At 38.9% G+C, this 19,786-nt stretch overlaps 1 protein-coding gene across 4 annotated transcripts in view; it reads right to left on the reverse strand.

The window, feature by feature from the left end:
- Positions 1-19,786, reverse strand: part of INO80 (INO80 complex ATPase subunit) — a 130,933-nt gene that overhangs the window by 108,365 nt on the left and 2,782 nt on the right. The gene's annotated exons all lie outside the window — the stretch shown is intronic.

Here is a 19,786-nt window from a genome sequence, read left to right on the forward strand (position 1 = left end):
CTCAGTAATTGTGGCTCACGGGCCCAGTTGCTCCGTGGCATGTGGGATCTTCCCAGACCAGTGCTCGAACCTGTGTCCCCTGCATTGGCAGGCAGATTCTCAACCACTGCGCCACCAGGGAAGCCCCAAGAAGAAGTCTTATGATGATATCTGGAGAGTCAAGGAATATTTTTAAAGTGTTTGATTAGATTTTTACTGTCGTAAAATATACGTAACATAAAAGTTACCATTTTAATCATTTGTAAGTAGAAAATTCAGTGGCATTAAGTACATTCACATGTACTCACACACCCAGACTACTGCTTCCTAATTTGGCTTCCCACCTCCAGGTACTTCTCCCTCTGATCCATCTTTGCAGCTACTTCCAGATCAGTATTCCCAAAACATCACTCTGATTATGTTGTTATCCCACAACAGCTTTCCAAAATCCAATGAAGTCTAAATTCCTCAACCTGAGATTCAAAGACCTTTATCATCTGGCTTCAAGCTACTTTTCCAATTTTACTATTTCCCTATACTCGACACAAATTAAGAATACCCTGAAAATGTCTCTTAACTTCCATCCCAATATTCACGTGAAGAGCTCTTTAAAACTCATCCAACCACAGGCTCTTACTGTTGTTTCAAAGGATTAATACATGATGTTAGAGCAATTCACCATTGATTGGCCTGGTCCATACCCTGAACTCTGGCTCTTTAATTCTGATTATCCTGCAGCTGGACTGTGATCACCCTTCAGGTCCCCTGACTAAGCTTGATATCCATGGTAAAGTGTTTGCCTTCAAATCATACTCACATGTATCAGACTTACCTACCTGTATCCATATATGGTCCTGGACTGAACTGCTCTGCACTCTCTAATTACTGCTATGCCTTTATGGATGCTGTCTTGCCCTTATCCTATGAATAACGTCTCTGTAAGAAAAGTCTCACCAAGCTGAAATGAAATCCTTCAAAGACAAAATGAGATGCACTGTTCCAGGAAACACTTTTAGATTATTCTTAGCTAAGACTATTCTCTTCTTTGAACATCTGTATGGTTATTTATGGAAAGCATGGCACTTCTATGATCTTACAGTCTATTAACTGTATACACGCACACCTTAGCTCCCTTACTAAACAAACTTACTAAACTATGTGGGCAAAGAGTCCCTATCTCATGAATCTATTTGGTTCTGATATTTACAAATGACCATATTAATTTGCTTTTCAAAGCACAGTCTTAAATGTCAAGGCTACAAAACTCTAGTTCTAATGTTACTTTCTGTATAAAGACAATCTGTAGTCAATGACCATAGGTCTCTACTCATATCCTGGACACATGATTTGGGGACAAAAGTTTAAATAAGACAAATCAAAAGATAACAAAAGTCGGGTAACTTAAGCAGAATGTGTTCAATCATTCATTATCCATCCTTGTTGAACAAGAACAGGAGAATGCATGAACTGAGTATCTTTCAGGGAATCCTCCTTAAAATTTGTCTCTCAGGCAAGTCTAGATAAATATGGGGAGGTGAGAGACCAAGGTGTTACTTCTAGACAAGAACCTGAAGGACACCTGCATCAACTGCCAATTCTTAGCTGAGGACAGAATTTCCGTCTTCCTCCAAATGAAAAGCCTAACAAAGATACCTACTTGGAGGGAAAGCCATCCTATCTCTGAATAGAGATGAGCTAAGAGGCACCGTTCAAACGGTAGCCTAGTCTAAGAAACTGATTTTACTTTGGATTTTAATTTTTTTTAATCTTTTTTTCCTAACAGCAATGGTTAAGAACATGATATATCATGACCACCTAATAAAATACTCAGTCACAATTATGACCATTAAGTATTTGTCCTAAGACCTACACATTTAGACTTTCCAAACTTAACTCTATTTTCACTTCTGATTTCTCTTTATAAATGCTACCCCAAATTGGTTTCATACCAATCATTTAGAGAAGCATTTCCCAAAGTTTGCTTCTCTGAGTACGACCTCAAGATATTAACAAATGACCATGAATATTAAAAATATTAATGCATTGAAGTCAGACTTAAGATTCTTTAGTCTTCAATATGCTAATGTGCTCTTAGTCTCTCTCCAAGAGGAATTCCCAACTTATTTGACCATTCTACGCAAAATACTCATTGAAATATCTCAGAGAAGACCAGATTGAGAATCACTGAATTAGTCAGATATCTAAAGAGAGTTCAATCATAACTGCCTTTAAGAAGTAATTCCTGGCTTCCCTGGTGGTGCAGTGGTTAAGAATCCGCCTGCCGATGCAGGGGACAGGGGTTCGAGCCCTGGTCCGGGAAGATCCCACATGCCGCGGAGCAACTAAACCCGTGCGCCACAACTACTGAGCCTGCGCTCTAGAGCCCGCGAGCCACAACTACTGAGCCCATGTGCCACAACTACTGAGCCTGCACTCTAGAGCCCGTGCTCCGCAACAGGAGAAGCCACCGCAATGAGAAGCCCGCGCACCGCAAGGAAGAGTAGCCCCCACTCTCCACAACTAGAGAAAGCCGGCGCACAGCAACAAAGACCCAGTGCAGCCAAAAATTAAAAAAAAATTAAATAAAAATAAATTTAAAAAAAAGAAGTAATTCCTAAATTTATCAATACTAGCACAGAAAAGGCTGAGTAAAGGTACAGCTCTTGTGAGAACAACTATAGCTTTAAAGCATTTAAAGGACTAAAGACAGTCTGTAGCAGGTTATAGGCTGTAGCTCACATAAAAGGCCAAGTATTAAGGTAACAAAATATCTGGCTTTCCCACCTGCACTCCCCCCTAACTCAGGCAATCTGTAACCCAAACCTATTACGACTGAACGTGATTTACTGAATCAGAGCCACAGGCTACACTGATAATTTGCAGAGCTATGGCACAAATAGCGTGATCAGGCCAAATAAATAAACTCCATAATATTTTAAAAGACAGAAATAAGACAAAAAAAGAATGGAGATGCTATTTTCACATGAATATTAAAGCAACATTTCACTCATTCAGCTATTCAATTGCTGAACTCTAAGTGTAGTGTAGAAAAAGATATTTCCTTCAGAGAATTTAGTCTAATAGGGAATTTAAGGCTCAAACATAAATAACCACAATAAAAACCACACATGGGAAGTCACTTAAGAGATGTAGAGATAAAGTGCCATGGGAGTTCAGGAAAAAAGTATTACTCATGAGTGTCAGACTATGTTTAATGTTAAGTGAGGAATCTGCATTATTTACAAACACCTACAACTCTGAATGAGGAAACAGCAGGTTAGGATATGGATTCTTCTGTATGATCAAATGAACAGAAAATGAGAAGTGTGATGAATACAATCATCTAAAATTTAATGCTTCCAACTCCCCACAAAGAAAAGCCCATGCCTAATTGCTCTACCGGTGAATTTTACCGAACATTTAAAGTAGAATTAATACCAATCCTTCGCAAACTCTTCCAAATAACAGAAAAGAAAACTCTATGACACCAGCATTACCTTGATTTCAAAACCAGGCAAAGACATCAAGAGAAAACTACAGTCAGCCCTCCATATCCACAGATGCAGAGCCCACAGATATGGAGAGCTGACTCTACCATTTTATATAAAGGACTTGAGCTTCCACAAATTTTGGTATCTGCAGGGGGTCCTGGAACCAATTCCCCATGGATACCGAGGGATGACTATACAGACTAATATCTCTTTTAATACAGACACAAAAATCCTCAACAAAATACAGGTGACCCTTGAACAACATGGGGGTTTGGGGCACTGACCCTCCTTGCAGTTGAAAATCCACATATAACTTTACAGTCAGCCCTCCATATGCGCAGTTCCATAACTAAGGTTCCATATCCACAGTTCTGCATTCATGGATTCAACCAACCATAGATGGTGCAGTAAGCAGTTATTGAAAAACAATCCACATATAAGCAGACCCATGCAATTCAAACCCACATTGTTCAAGAGTCAACTGTATTATATGCTGAATGCAGCAGCATATAAAAGGAATAATACACTATTACTAAGGTAGAATTTATCCTAAGAATGCAAGGTTGGTGTAATATCTGCAAATCAGTCAATATGCTATACTGCACTAAAGCATAAAACCCACTTGATCATCTCAACAGAAACAGAAAAATGATTTGACAAAATCCAACACCATTCCAAAATAAAAACACTCAATAAACTAGGAACAGAAGGGAACTCCCTTGGGACTTCCCTGATGGTCTAGTGGTTAAGACTCCGTCCTTCCACTGCAGGGGGCACGGGTCTGATCCCTGGTTGGGGAACTAAGATCCCACATGCCACACGGTGCGGCTAAAAAATAAAATTAAAAAAAAAAAAAAGGAAGAGATCTCCCTCAACCTGATAAAGGACATTTATGAAAAACTCATGGCTAACACCAGACCTAATAGTGAAAGACAATGCTATCCCCCTTAAGACCAGGAACAAGACATGGCTGTCTGCTTTCACAACCTCTATTCAAAACTGACTGAAAATTCTAGCCAGGGCAAATAGGAAAAGGAAGGAAGGGAGGGAGGGAGAGAGTGCAGGAACCCAGATTGGAAAGAAAGAAGTAAAACTATATTTATAGATGACATGATCTTGTACACAGATAGATAATCCTAAGGAATGCACTAAAAAAAATGATTAGAACTAATAAATAAGCTCAGTAATCTTGTAGGATACAATATCAATATACAAAAATCAATTATATTTCTATATACTAGTAATGAACAATCTGAAAATGAAATTAAGAAAATAATTCCATTTAAAATATCATCAGGGCTTCCCTGGTGGCGCAGTGGTTGGGAATCCGCCTGCCAATGCAGGGGACACAGGTTCGGGCCCTGGTCCGGGAAGATCCCACATGCCGCGGAGCAACTAAGCCCGTGTGCCACAACTGCTGAGCCTGCGCTCTGGAGCCCACGAGCCACAACTACTGAAGCCCGCGTGCCTAGAGCCCGAGCTCCTGAACAAGAGAAGCCACCGCAACGAGAAGCCCGTGCACCACAACGAAGAGTGGCTCCCGCTCGATGCAACTAGAGAAAGCCACGCTCAGCAACAAAGACCCAATACAGCCAAAGATAAATAATAAATAAATAAATTTAAAAAAAAATATATCATCAAAAAGAACAAAATACTTAACCAAAGAACCACAAAACACTGTTGAAAGAAATTAAAGAACTAAATAAATAAAGACATCCCATGGGTCATGGATCAAATGATTTAACATTTTTAACATTTCAAAAATATACAAATCAAATGTAATTCCTATCAAAATATCATAATCCAAGCTGAGTTTTTTTGCAGAAATAGACAAGCTGATTCTAAAATTCAGGGAGAGACTTCCCTGGTGGCACAGTGGTTGGGAATCCGCCTGCCAGTGCAGGGGACACAGGTTCGAGCGCTGGTCCGGGAAGATCCCACATGCTGTGGAGCAGCTAAGCCCGCGCGCCACAACTGCTGAGCTTGCGCTCTGGAGCCCACAAGGCACAACTACTGAGCCTGAGAGCCACAACTACTGAAGCCCGCGCGCCTGGAGCCCATGCTCCGCAACGGGAGAAGCCACCACAATGAGAAGCCCGCGCACTGCAGCGAGGAGTGGCCCCCGCTCACTGCAACTAAAGGAGGCCCGCACGCAGCAACAAGGACCCAATGCAGCCAAAAATGAATAAATAAATTTTAAAAAAATAAAATAAAATTCAGGGAATTCCCTGGCGGTCCAGTGGTTAAGACTCAGCACTTTCACTGCTGTGACCTGGTTTCTATCCCTGGTCAGGGAGCTAAGATCCTGCAAGCCACGGCATGGCCAAAAGAATAAATAAAAATAAAATAAAATTCATATGGAAATTCAAGGGACCTAGGATAGCCAAAACAATCTTGAAAATGACAAAGTTGGAGGATTCATACTTCTGATTCAAAACTTACTACACGGGGCTTCCCTGGTGGCGCAGTGGTTAAGAATCCGCCTGCCAATGCAGGGGACACAGGTTCGAGCTCTGGTCCAGTAAGATTCTACATGCCATGAAGCAGCTAAGCCCATGCACCACAACTACTGAGCCTGCGCTCTAGAGCCCGCATGCCACAACTACTGAAGCCCACGCGCCTAGAGCCCATGCTCCACAACAAGAGAAGCCGCCGCAATGAGAAGCCCGCACGCCGCAACGAAGAATAGCCCCTGCTCACCACAACTAGAGAAAGCCCGCACGCAGCAACAAAGACCCAACGCAGCCAAAAATAAATAAAAATAAATAAATTTAAAAAAAGAAAAAGAAAGAAACAGGTGGAGACAGAACTCACTTAAAAAAAAAAAAAACTTACTACACAGCTGTAGTAGGTATTAAGATGTGTGGTGCTGATGTAAGGCTAGAAATATAAATCAGTGGAACAATTGAGAGTCCAGAAATAAACCCTTACATTTATAGTCAACTGATGTCCCACAAGGGTGTCAAGATAATCCAATGGGGAAAGAACAGCCTTTTCAACAAATGGTGCCATGACAACTGTACAGTAACATACAAAAAGAATGAAGTTGGAACTCTTCCTTACACTACACACAAAAATTAACTCAAAAGAGATCACAAACCTAAATTTAAGAGCAAAAACTATAAAACTCTTAGAAGGAAACATAAGGGTAAATCTTCATGACCTTGGATGAGATAACGGCTTCTTAGATAATATACCAATTGCAAAATCAACAAACGGAAAAACAGATAAACTGGACTTAATATCTTTAGTGCTGTAAATGATACTATCAAGAAATTGAAAACTCACAAATAGGAGGAAATATTTGCAAATCATATATCTGATAAGGGACTGATACCCAGAATATATTTTTAAAAGCTCTTAAAACACAGTAACAAAAAGACAAGTAACCCAATTTAAAAATGGGCAAAGGGGACTTCCCTAGCGGTCCAGTTGGTTAAGACTTGGCACTTCTACCGCAGGGAACGCAGGTTCAATCCCTGGTCAGGAAACTAAGATCCCACGTGCCACATGGCGCAGCCAAAAATTTTTTTTTTAAGAAATGAATTAATTAAGAATGGGCAAAGGATGTGAATAGATATTTCTCCCAAGGGGCTATTTCAATGGCTAATAAGCACATGAAAAGATGATTTAACATCATTAGCCATCAGGGAAATACAAATCAAAACCACAATAAAGGGCTTCCCTGGTGGCGCAGTGGTTAAGAATCCACGTGCCAATGCAGGGGACACGGGTTCGAGCCCTGGTCCGGGAAGATCCCACATGCCACGGAGCAACTGAGCCCGTGTGCCACAACTACTGAGCCTGCGCTCTAGAGCCTGCAAGCCACAACTACCGAGCCCATGTGCCACAACTACTGAAGCCTGCGTGCCTAGAGCCCATGCTCCGCAACAAGAGAAGACACGACAATGAGAAGCCTGCGCACCACAACAAAGAGTAGCCCCCGCTCACCGCAACTAGAGAAAGCCCGCGCACAGCAACAAAGACCTAACACAGCCATAAATAAATAAATAGAAAAATAAATAAATAAATTTATTTTAAAAACCACAATAAAACCCAGTAGAATGATTATAATAGAAAAGATAGATAGTAACAAGGGTTGACAAGGATGTAGAGAAATTGGAACACTCATACATTGCTAGTGGGAATGTAAAATGGTGCAGCCATGTGGGAAAAGTCCGACAGTTTCTCAAAAGGTTAAACATGTTAACCTTTGACCCAGCAAATCCACTTCTAGGTATACCCAAGAGAAATGAAAACATAGGTCCACAAAAAAAATTAGACATGAATCTTCATAGTAATATTCACAATAGCCAAAAGGTGGAAACAACACAAATGTCCATGAACTGATGAACGGATAAATAACATGTGGTATATCCATACAATGGAATATTATTTGTCAATAGAAAGAGATGGAATACTAACAGTTGCTGTAACATAGATGAACCTTGAAAATATTATGCTAAATAAACAAGCCAGTAAACAAAGGCCTCATACTGTATGGTTACATTTATGAGCTATCCAGAAAGGCAGCTCCATAGAAACAAAAAAATGATCAGTGGTTGTGTGGGACAGGGGGTTGGGACAGGGGTAAATGGGGAATGGGGTGTGACTGCTAATAAGCAGGAATTTCTTTGGGGGCTGATGAAAATGTTCTAAACTGACACTGAGATTAACTGTTGCAACTCTGTGAACATATTAAAACCAATGAATATACTAAAACCATATACATTTTAAATGGTGAATTTTATCAACTGGGAATTATACCTCAATAAACATGTTAAACTGTGTCATTTCTGCACAGAAAAAAAATAGTTAAAAAGTAAATGATAAATTGTGAAAAATAGTTGCAACACTTTAGAAATTTAAATCTCATATAGAGGGTTCTTACAAAATTCTAACAGTAGCATAATACCTCCAACACATAGAACCCACCCGATAATTTTCTGTTTAAAAAGACTGTTACTATTATTATCCCACTTACAGATAAGGAACCAAAGGCTTACACATGTTAACTAACTTGCTCAAGGTCATACCACTTAATAGGGAATGTGGATTTGAATCCAGACAATCTGACTCCTGAGACCTCACCTGTAACCGCTATAAGACTAGAAATTTATTATATAAAGGGAATCATACTGCATGTATACTTTTGTGTCTGGATTCTTTTTCTTTTAGTATGTTTTTGAGATTCATCCATGTTACTACATATAGTTCACTCCTTTTTGTTGCTGAACCAGATTCCATGACAAGAATGAATATAACCACAATCTGTTTATCTATTCGCCTGTTGATGGATATTTGGGTTTTCGTTTCTCTTTGGGTATTTAAATTCCTAGCAATGGAACTGCTAGGTCATAGGTAGGTATATGTTTACCCTTATAAGAAACCACCAAGCAATTTTCCAAAGTGGTTCTACTATTTTACACTCCCACCACCGAGCAAGAATTCTAGTTGCTTCCCATCTTTGTCAACACTTGGTATTATATCTCACTGTGGTTTTCATTTGTACATCCCCGATGACTGATGAAGCTGAGCACTGTTTCACACGCTTAATGGCCATTTGTATAAATTCCCTTGTGAAATGTCTGTTAAAATTTTTTGACCACATTTGAGAAAATTTTAGTCTTATTACTGAGTTATAGAAGTCCTTGATGTATCATAGATATAATTCTTTTGTCAGATATACGTATTACTGTTACATCCTTCATGTACATTCTCCCCTAATTCACCTATAGATTTCTCAATCAACTCCCAGAAGGGTTTTTGAAGAAACTAACAAGCTCCATCTAAAATTTATATGGGGACTTCCCTGGTGGCACAGTGGTTGGGACTCCATGCTCCCAATGCAGGGGGCCCGGGTTCGATCCCTGGTCAGGGAACTAGATCCCACATGCATGCCGCAACTAAGAGCTCTCATGCCACAACTAAGGAGCCCGTGAGCCACAACTAAGGAGCCTGCCGGCTGCAACTAAGACCCGGTGCAACCAAATAAATAAACAAATATTTTTAAAAAGTAAAATAAAATAGGGCTTCCCTGGTGGCGCAGTGGTTAAGAATCCACCTGCCAACGCAGGGAACATGGGTTCAAGACCTGGTCTGGGAAGATCCCACATGCCGCGGAGCAACTAAGCCTGTGCACCACAACTACTGAGCCTGCGCTCTAGAGCCCGCAAGCCACAACTACTGAAGCCCGCGCGCCTAGAGCCCGTGCTCTGCAACAAGAGAAGCCACCGCAATGAGAAGCCCGCACACCGCAACGAAGAGTAGCCCCCACTCACCGCAACTAGAGAAAGCCGGCGCACAGCAACGAAGACCCAGTACAGCCAAAAATAAAATAAAATTTTTATGGAAATACAAAGGATCTACAGTAGTCCAAACAAGTTTGGAAAAGATGACCAAAGTTGGAGTTTACATTGATTTCAAGACTAACTAAAAGTTTCAGTAATCAAGATGGTACCGCATTGGCATAAGGATAGACAAATCAATGGTACAGAATAGAGCCCAGAAAGAGACCCACACCTACAGTCACACTGTTCTTGACAAAGGCACTAAAACAATTCAACAGGAAAAGGAAAGTTTTTCTGACAAATGGTGCTGGAACACTGGACATCTATATGGAGGAGGGGAAGGGGAGAGATTGAACCTCAAACCCCTACACCTCATACCATACACAAAAGTGAAGTGAGAGATCAATCAGACTTAAATAAAAAGTTAAAATGATAAAGCTTCTAAAAGAAAACGTAAGAACATATCTTTGTGACCTTGATGTAGGTAAAAATTTATTAGATAGGACACAGGAAGCTCTAACCATAAAAGAAAATATTGATAAACTGACTTCATCAAAATTAAAAACTTCTACATTAAAAAAATTGTTAATCATTCTTTGCTTGGTTTCATTCTTTATCAGTTTGCAAGGGTATTTAAAAAATCAGTCTGTAGAAAGAGGGCATTGCGGCAAATTATATGTAATCAGGGGTAGTGGCTCTCTCTGCCATATCCACGCCAAATAAAGGTGCAAATTCCCTTTAACACAAACGTTGTAAACTTAACCAGGATTCTCATGGAAGTCTGATGGGTTCCAAGGCCACCCAGAATTACTCCAGAAGATCCTGATTACACTTTCCCTTTTGCAGCTTAGATTAGGATTTGATTTCTAGCCATGGCACTTTAAAGTATTTTTTGTATTTCTCCAGTACCAGGATACTAAAAGCTACTACGTACTAAAAGTAGATACTAAAAAGCTCCCATAACATATGCTGTGCTTAACCAGCATCCCTTGCTGTTAAAATTAGCAAGAGTATCTTCCCTAACTCTCCAATATTTTACAGGCAGCAACAATTTACTGTATACTTAAATGGACATACTAAATAATCCCCATTTCTCTTAGTTTTCTTAGTTGGATCTATTACTGTTGTGATTGTTCTTTACCCTAGGTCTTTCTGCATTACCTTATTATCTGTTGTTTACTAAGTAAGGAATCATATGCAATACCAGAAGTAGTTGGAAGTTTTTAGTACCAGAATACTTCCCTTTGGTTCACAATGTGGATCTTCGTATTAATGCACAAAGTACAACAAAAACTGCTTTTCTTTAGTTTCCTTTTTTAAAAATCACAAGTAATTAGGGTTTCCCTGGTGACGCAGTAGTTAAGAATCCATCTGCCAATGCAAGGGACACGGGTTCGATCCCTGGTCTGGGAAGATCCCACATGCCGCGGAGCAACAAAGCCCATGCGCCACAACTACCGAGCCTGCGTGCCACCAACTACTGAAGCTCGCGTGCCTAGAGCCCATGTTCCGCGACAAGAGAAGCCACTGCAATGAGAAGCCCGCGCACTGCAGTGAAGAGTAGCCCCTGCTCGCCACACTAGAGAAAGCCGCGCAGAGCAACAAAGACCCAACGCAGCCAAAAATAAATAAATAAATAAAATTTTAAAATCAAAAGTAATTAAAATGGATTAAACTAGCAAAATATAAAAAATACAGGGGGAAAAATAATTCAAATTCCAAAAGAAAATACGTAATTCTGTACGGTATAAATATTGACAAGAAACTTAATAAAATTCTCATTTAAATCATTTTTTTCTAACCAAAAAAACTTACTTGTATCATTCCATTTCGCTGAAATAAAGGTTACCAGCGACTTCTTTCTATTGCTATTAAATATTATATACAGATAGTTTATATTTTATAAACTATTAAAATATCTTTTAGGAATTCTACAAAAAATAATCGGGGAAAAAAGTTTTTCATGAATGTTTTGAGAAAGAGTAAGAGCAACTAGGATCTATTATTTCCTGCCCACCATAATTATACAACTTTAACAAAAAATAAGCTCAATGGCTCAGCCAAAAAACATTTCTGCATTCGCTGAAATGTTTCACATAATCTTAAAAAAAAGCCAGTCTCGGCTGAAAGTAAAAAGTCTCGTTATGGCATGATGAGAAGAGAGGACAAGGGACTTGACACTGAATAAGAGCACACTAGTGTGAAGAGTTTTCTGTCCTATGTGCTTTAATAATACTAGCTCGTTTAATCCTTACAGTAATTTAAACCGTATTCTCATTTTAGTTAGGTTAACTTGCCCAAGCTAGAATTAGAACTCGGATGTATTATCAGTGACTCAAAAGCCCCAATTCTTCACCACCCAATTCTTTACCATAGACTCTGCTATGATAAAACAACAAAAAGACTAGGGTGACCCTACCTCATAGTTGGTTTGCCCAAGACAGTTCAAGTTTATGCCTGTTGTCTGAAACATAATTACTAATAGTCTCTCTCTTCTCACTTCCAAAAGTATCCACGTTTTGTTTGAACACGTTACTGTTAGAAAAATAAATTTTTGGTCACCCTACAGGTAGCAAGAGGTAAATAAATCAATCATTAAGCAGTCTTTAAATATTCTAGCTGAACCTAAATTTTCCATTCAAACCATCGATATTCACTAAGAAGCTAAAGAAGCTACTGTGTACAAGAACTGAACTAACAAACAGGAGGGAAAACCTTGCCTTCAAAGAGCATAGGATGATAGAGCCCTCAACTTGGAGGCCAGAAACCACCTCCTCAACCAAAGGAGCAGTTCCTTACTGTAAGGGCATAGGAACAATTTAATAAGCCCAGCGTTCCCCAAAGCACAAAGTTTTTTTTTCTTTTTTTAAAATTTATTTATTTTATTTATTTTTGGCTGTGTTGGGTCTTCATTGCTGTGCGCGGGGTTTCTCTAGTTGCGGCAAGTGGGGGCTACTCTTCATTGCGGTGCGCGGGCTTCTCATTGCGGTGGCTTCTCTTGTTGCAGAGCACGGGCTCTAGGTGCGTGGGCTTCAGTAGTTGTGGCGCGTGGGCTCAGTAGTTGTGGCTCACGGGCCCTAGAGCACAGGCTCAGTAGCTGTGGCGCACGGGCTTAACTGCTCCGTGGCATGTGAGATCTTCCTGGACCAGGGCTCGAACCCGTGTCCCCTGCATTGGCAGGCGGATTCTTAACCACGGCGCCACCAAGGAAGCCCAAGCACAAAGTTTTCAGAGACAAAAATTACACCTGCATTTTTTTTTTTGGCCGCACTGCACGGCTTGCAGGATCTGAGTTCCCCAACCAGGGATTGAACTCGGGCCACGGCAGTGAAACAGAGTCCTAACCACTGGCCTGCCAGGGAATTCCCTACACCTGCATTTTAAATGGAATGAAGAACTCCTGGCTAAAAAAGGATGGCCCTTTCAGTGAGTTCTAAAATGGCAAAGAGAAAATATTTTGGCTTACCTCATAGGTACATTGTGAGAAAGAAAAAAGTGCTTATCCACATTTTCCCTTCCCTACTTTTCTTTCCTCACTGAAATCAGAATACATACCAAATGAAATATGTTTCCAAGGATGACAACAACAAAAAATCAATTACAATGCATTTGCTTTCTTCTAGGTAAGAACAATTTCAACTTCCTAGAAGAGTATCTTCACCAAGATGGAAAACAAATTACTTTTTATCAGAATAATAAAAGAAATAGCTTACTAGCACAACTGCCTCCAGGGAGTTCTGTAGTATACACCACAGACACAGTATTTGGTCAAACAAGTTTAATCTCCATTAATTAAGCATCTAGGGTATAAATATTATTAAATCAAAAAATCTAAAAGGGAGGAAATGTGTCCTGAGGTAGCCAGTGGACCTTTCACATGATAATTTTTTTTTAAAACTTGTTTTAAGTTAGGCTATGTTAGAGGTCCCTAGTATATTTCATAACTCTTCTGGTGAATAGCACCCAATCTGAATTAATAACAATTTATCAAATTAAAAATTTGAAAACACTGCTAAAGATCCCTCTTACTGAAGAATCAGTGACTTCAACAACTTGTACAGCTAAATCCATGAAAACACTTACCTTTTTCAGGGAATGAGACAGCTGAGAAAAATATGCTCCTGTAAAAGAGAAACTAAACGACTGAATCCACAGCCCAAAAATCTTGAGCAAATCACTTCATTCCTCAGTGAAGAGAAGTTAACATTAGCTTACTTGATAGATATTTGTGAAAATACAGATTCACACAAAGAGCTGCGCTCATTTAGTTATTAGTTCCATATAGTTAACTGTCCACCATTACAAAAGTGATGGTGAGAGTTTATAATTGAGAATAAAAGCTAAGAGATATTCATAAACAGACAATATTACAAAATTCACTTTTCTATTTAGTTTTCCTGTACTAAAAGTCAGTTTTCATTTTTGTAGTGAAGACACTAACTAGTGTGGGTGGTAACAGAGAAGTTGTCTAAAACTGTGTTCTCCATAGGAAGTCTGAGAAATCAAAGTTCAGGTAATTCATCCTGGGGACGAACCATCTGTAAATAAGCATGAGTTGAATTGTGCACTAAATAGATCTTGCTTTTCAATTGTCAGATATTTCGGTCACTTAGATGTGATGATTTTATTAACACCAAATATAATTACTCTCATTGTCTTCAGTATATAATATACACAGTTAATTTGAACAAGGCAGGTAGGTTTACATCAAACTAGGCGTTCAATAAACACTTTTTCCACTATTCAAGAAGCCTGGGGGTGGAGGGACTTCATCACAAAGTATTCCAACTGGGAATCCAAATTTTTGATTTTGTTGTATCAAATTCAACTGTAATAAGGAGACTATGTACACACTTTCTATTGTGAGCCACATGCCAGAATATTTTATTTGCATATACACTTCATATATACGTGCACATATTTTATCCTTTTATGACATAGATACTACTATAATCCCTATTTTACAGACAAAAAAAGTTAAGATTAAGGTCCCCCCCAAAGGTCACACAGCCAAAAGTGACAGAGCCAGGATCGGAATCCAAGAAGTCTGACTCCAAAGTCCCACATACTTAACTACTCCAATATTTAATCTGAAGGACCTCCCACAAGCCAGAGGCTCCCAGGGCATAAAAAGCCATGCTAATGAAGTATATTCCAAGCAGTATATTCATTTATTCAATCATTTATTTAGACCAACACAGATTCATAAATATCGATTTTATTTTGTGGGTTATAATTCAATGATGCTTTGTTCATTTTGCTGCTCAAATCGTTCCAGTTTGGGCCACTGGGAGCTCTTTCAGTTGGCCCCTGTGCTCCTCTGACATATCCTCATCAATGTGGAGTTGTGGGGGTGGTGGTAGTAGCTGGAGCACTTCCTTACCTTCTGGCACAACAAGATGCTCTGGGCTCATCTTGTATATTTCCTGTCCCAAACCTACAATTAGCTATTTCTCCAAGGAGCTCTAGTTCCTTTTATTGGATAATGGTATTAAAAAACAAGATGTGGGTACTAGGTATGCTCCTGGATTTCTTTTAACCTTCTCAGCTGACAGAGCACAGAAATATACCTGTGTGTATATAAACCCATGTATGTACATGTCTATAAATGTTTCAATATGCAACCATCTGTGTCTGTATTAAGCTAAACATGGGTTCATACTGATGTCTCCTACTCTAATCCATCACCACAAGGAACACTGTAGCCTCCTCCCCTTGCTTATCTGTAAATTCTCACTCTAACAGTGAGAAGCCTGTCTCCAGCCATCCATTTACTTAATTGTTCAATTGTGATATATATGTATTTCAGTATCAGAATTAAGTGGCAATCCCATAGAACAAAATTTTATGAATTAGACTGCAGTGCTCATGTGCAGTTCCTTGTCTTAGATTCCACTCATTTCCAAGGTTACTCAGGTCAGGACTCCCTTCCTCCCCATTTTAGTAAGGTTGTTTCATACATTTGTAATATCATTAGATTCTCTTGTCACAATCTGCATTCCTTCCTGGAATCCTTCAACCTCCTAAATGATTTTCGCTTAATTTGGACACATTATAGTTTACTCTTCGTGCTATAAAGCCCTATGAGTTTGGCAAATGCATAATGTCATCCATCCACCACTACTATATCTAATAGAATAGTTTTATCAAGCAGCATTTTAATTTCATTAAATGGTATTACAATCCTCTGTGGAAGCAGCATGGTTGGGTAGAAAGAGAAGCTGAAGAGCTATAAGTTTAATGCTACTGACAAGCCACAGACTTTAGGACTAACAGTTATCCTTTCAGAGTCCCAAGAGCCTCATTGTAAAATGAGGGGGATTCAACAGATGGTAATAATTTATAGCATTCATTAAACACTTACTTTGTGTCAGGGATGGTGCTAAGCACTTCACATGGATTATCTCATTTATTCCAACAAATCTATATATAAAGTAAACATTATTATGTATTATCCCTATTTAAAGGATGGAATTAAAGGCTTAATAATATTAACTAGCACAAGATCACCTAGTCAGGGAGTTGCAGAGTCAAGACTGTAGAGCAAGAGTTGGCAGAGTATGGCCTGCATGTCAAATCCAGCTTGCTGCCCATTTTTATAAATCCTGACAGCTAAGAAATAATTGGAAAAAACCATATTTCAGGACATACGAAAATTATATGAAATTAAAATTTCACTTCCCATAAATAGAGTTTTATTGGAACACAGCCCGACTCATTCATTTACATATTGACTATGGCTGCTCTTGCAATACAATGGCAGAGCTGAGTAGCTGCAACAGAGAAGGCATGACCAGCAAAGCCTAAGATTTATTATTTGACCCTTTACAGAAAACCTTTCGCAAGCCCTGCTGCAGAGTCTGGTTTACTAGCATATTCTAAGAATGATTCTAAAAAAGGCAAACTATTACTAACATTAGAATGACAACCTGGACAGAAATATTTAAACCCTGAACTAAAAAGTTTAATGTTGTAAAACATCACCTCTTTGAGTTATAATCTTAAATAGAAAGACATTTCTATTACATAAACACAAAGGTTAACACATTATAATGATTTTCTTTATTGATGTATTTTTACCTGCGTTATCTAAAAAAAGATTTATTTTCTACTCATAATAAAAAGGTTCTGATTTCAATACTTTACAAACTAAAACTCTAGATCAAACTGTCAAAACAAAATGGTACTTATAATTATAGCTAACACTTGTTGAGAGCACTATGTGCCAGGTACCATTCTAAGCACTTTCAGGCTTCTATGAAGTAGGTATTACTATTATCTTAAATTAACAGATGAATAAACTGAGGCTTAAACAGCTCTCCAGAGGCCACACAATTAATAAGAGGAAGAGCTAAAATTCAAACCCAGGTCATCTGGCTCTAGAATCTAGAAGGGGTCTGGCTATAATAAAGGCCACACAATTAATAAGAGGAAGAGCTAAAATTCAAACCCAGGTCATCTGGCTCTAGAATCTAGAAGGGGTCTGGCTATACTAAAAGGCCACTGGATTACAATGCTTCTGTTAACAAGGCAGATTAGGGCCTTTAAACAAATGAAAAGAATATCTCAATATATTAAAAAAAACAACAAAACTAAGTACTAGTGTAATTTATATCAGCACTTCAAGAGAAACATTTAGGTTTATACTTCTCTATGGCACTTAGAGTTTGCATAATTCTGTTTCTCTTTGCAGAGCAACTCTGTACTCTCCATACATATACATACAACTGGTTTAACTCATTTGTACACCCCTCACAGAGTCTACCACAGTCCCTTGAGTGTGGCAGATGCTCAACAAATCACTGTTGGGAGATCAAAGAGCATTCACTATGTGTTCAATAAATATTTATTGAGTGAATGAATGAAGAGAATAAGAAGTTTCATAAACCATTAGGTTCAAGTATCATTAAATGGTTTGTTGACCTGAAGTGAACTAGGGCTGGAAAAAAGTCTCTGGCTTTGTAACCTTTAAATTGGGTCTGGTCTCTTCTTGAGCTTTAACCACTTTCTGTGCTATTAAGTTTCATAAACAAACCACTCATTACACACCTGTCAAACAATTTTCATCTTTCAAGCTAGTTCTAATTTTCAGATTATTCTTCACGTTTTTCCTAATTTAATACAATTTAATCATAGTCCATCTCAGTCTTCATCACTCCATTGCAGAGTCAAATTTCTTTATCTTCATATGAAAGCATCACCATTGCCTTCATCATTTATACTGGAAACCTCCCCCCTGCTTAATTTGTTCTTCCTTGAGGTGCAATAATTTAATAGTCTAAGCGTGGATGTACTGTGGTTTCCTACCAAGATAATACAGTCCATTTCTAAATTTTATTTTTCATACCTCTCTCAGGAGTGACTAACATTTTGATGGACTTTCTGGTAACATTCAGGCAACAATCTCAGCGATAAACTGACCACTTGGCCCAGTATTCTTTTTACCACATTGATGTTCACTAGCCATTTTTCTGTTCATGCACAAGGAATGAAAGATTTACCCACAGTTTATCCTACCCAGCTACTAACTTCTTGCCCAGAAAAGGTAGCTGTCACATGCAAAACCAGAGGCAGCCTACTTGTTCATACTTACAAGAAATATGAATAATTTTAGTATCATTACAAAAACGTGAACACTATACATGAATACCCTGAGAAAACCCTATATGACATACATGTTGTTCTTTCCTACTGTAAGTTTCCCCTCTTCCAAATCAAAACTAAATGTATGTCAAAGTTTTTTATATGTTCTTCAAAGATGAAAATAAACTAACATTCCTCAATATGCTGTCTTATAGTTGATGTCATTTAATCTCAGAAGTGAAAATTATTGTACCCGTTTTACAGATAAGGAGAACTGAAACTCAAAAAAGTTCACTGAGGGCTTCCCTGGTGGCGCAGTGGTTAAGAATCTGCCTGCCAATGCAGGGGACATGGGTTCAATCCCTGGTCCGGGAAGATCCCACATGCCGTGGAGCAACTAAGCCCGTGCACCACAACTACTGAGCCTGCTCTCTAGAGCCCACGTGCCGCAACTACTGAAGCCCGCGTGCCTAGAGCCCGTGCTCCGCAACAAAAGAAGCCCCTGCTCACCACAACTAGAGAAAGCCGGCGTGCAGAGCAACAAAGACCCAACGCAGCCAAAAATAAATAAATAAATTTATTTAAAAAAAAAAAAAGTTCACTGACTTACCCAGTGCTAAGCCGGACTCTAACTCAAGTCTTTTTAAGTCCAAAACCAATCTCTTTCTATTATACTATCAAGTTTCTCTTCAGCTAAATTATCACTTGCTCTTCCCCTAAGAAGTCCTGTTCATGTGAACGTGAAGTTGAGCCAATAATGCTACTACTTCTTATGGAAACCTCTGGTTTGCTGCATATGAAATGACTTAGCTATGTGTCCGGGACTCTCCAGGGCAAAGGCTCTTTAAACTGGGGTCCAAGAATTTGGATGGAAACAACTTACATCCTTATTTTCACTAACCTATAATTGAAACTAACATTTCCTTCAATTCTGAATGTAGGTACCACAGCAGTATTAGCAGGACTATCACTAGTTGTTATTTAGTAATAAAAAGCAAATTTCTTATATCATAAATAAGTTTTTTTAATGTGAACTATATTTCACACAGTTAAAAAGTCATATTCTTTTTATAAAAAGGGGTTCACAGGTTTCTTTAGACTACAAAGGGGTTTAGGGCACATAAATAATGTAAGAATGCTACTCCAGAGACCATCAGACAATCTGTCAATCCTTGGTAACGAAGGTTTACAAAGGCATGTCACACAGTTTACTCACTGTCCTCTAGTTTGTTAAAAATATGGGGAATTCCCTGATGCTCCAGTAGTTAGGACTCTGCCCTTTCACTATCAAGGGTGCAGGTTCAATCCCTGGTTGGGGAACTAAAATCCCACAAGCTGCATGGCATGGCAAAAAGGATACCATTTAGTCCCAGCGATTTTTTCGTATCTAATTTGTCAATTACATTTGCTATTACTGATCTCCTACTTCTAACCTAACACACA

The sequence above is a fragment of the Balaenoptera borealis genome, assembly GCF_965194805.1.
Source record: "Balaenoptera borealis genome assembly, chromosome: 3".
NCBI classification, from domain to species: domain Eukaryota; kingdom Metazoa; phylum Chordata; class Mammalia; order Artiodactyla; family Balaenopteridae; genus Balaenoptera; species Balaenoptera borealis.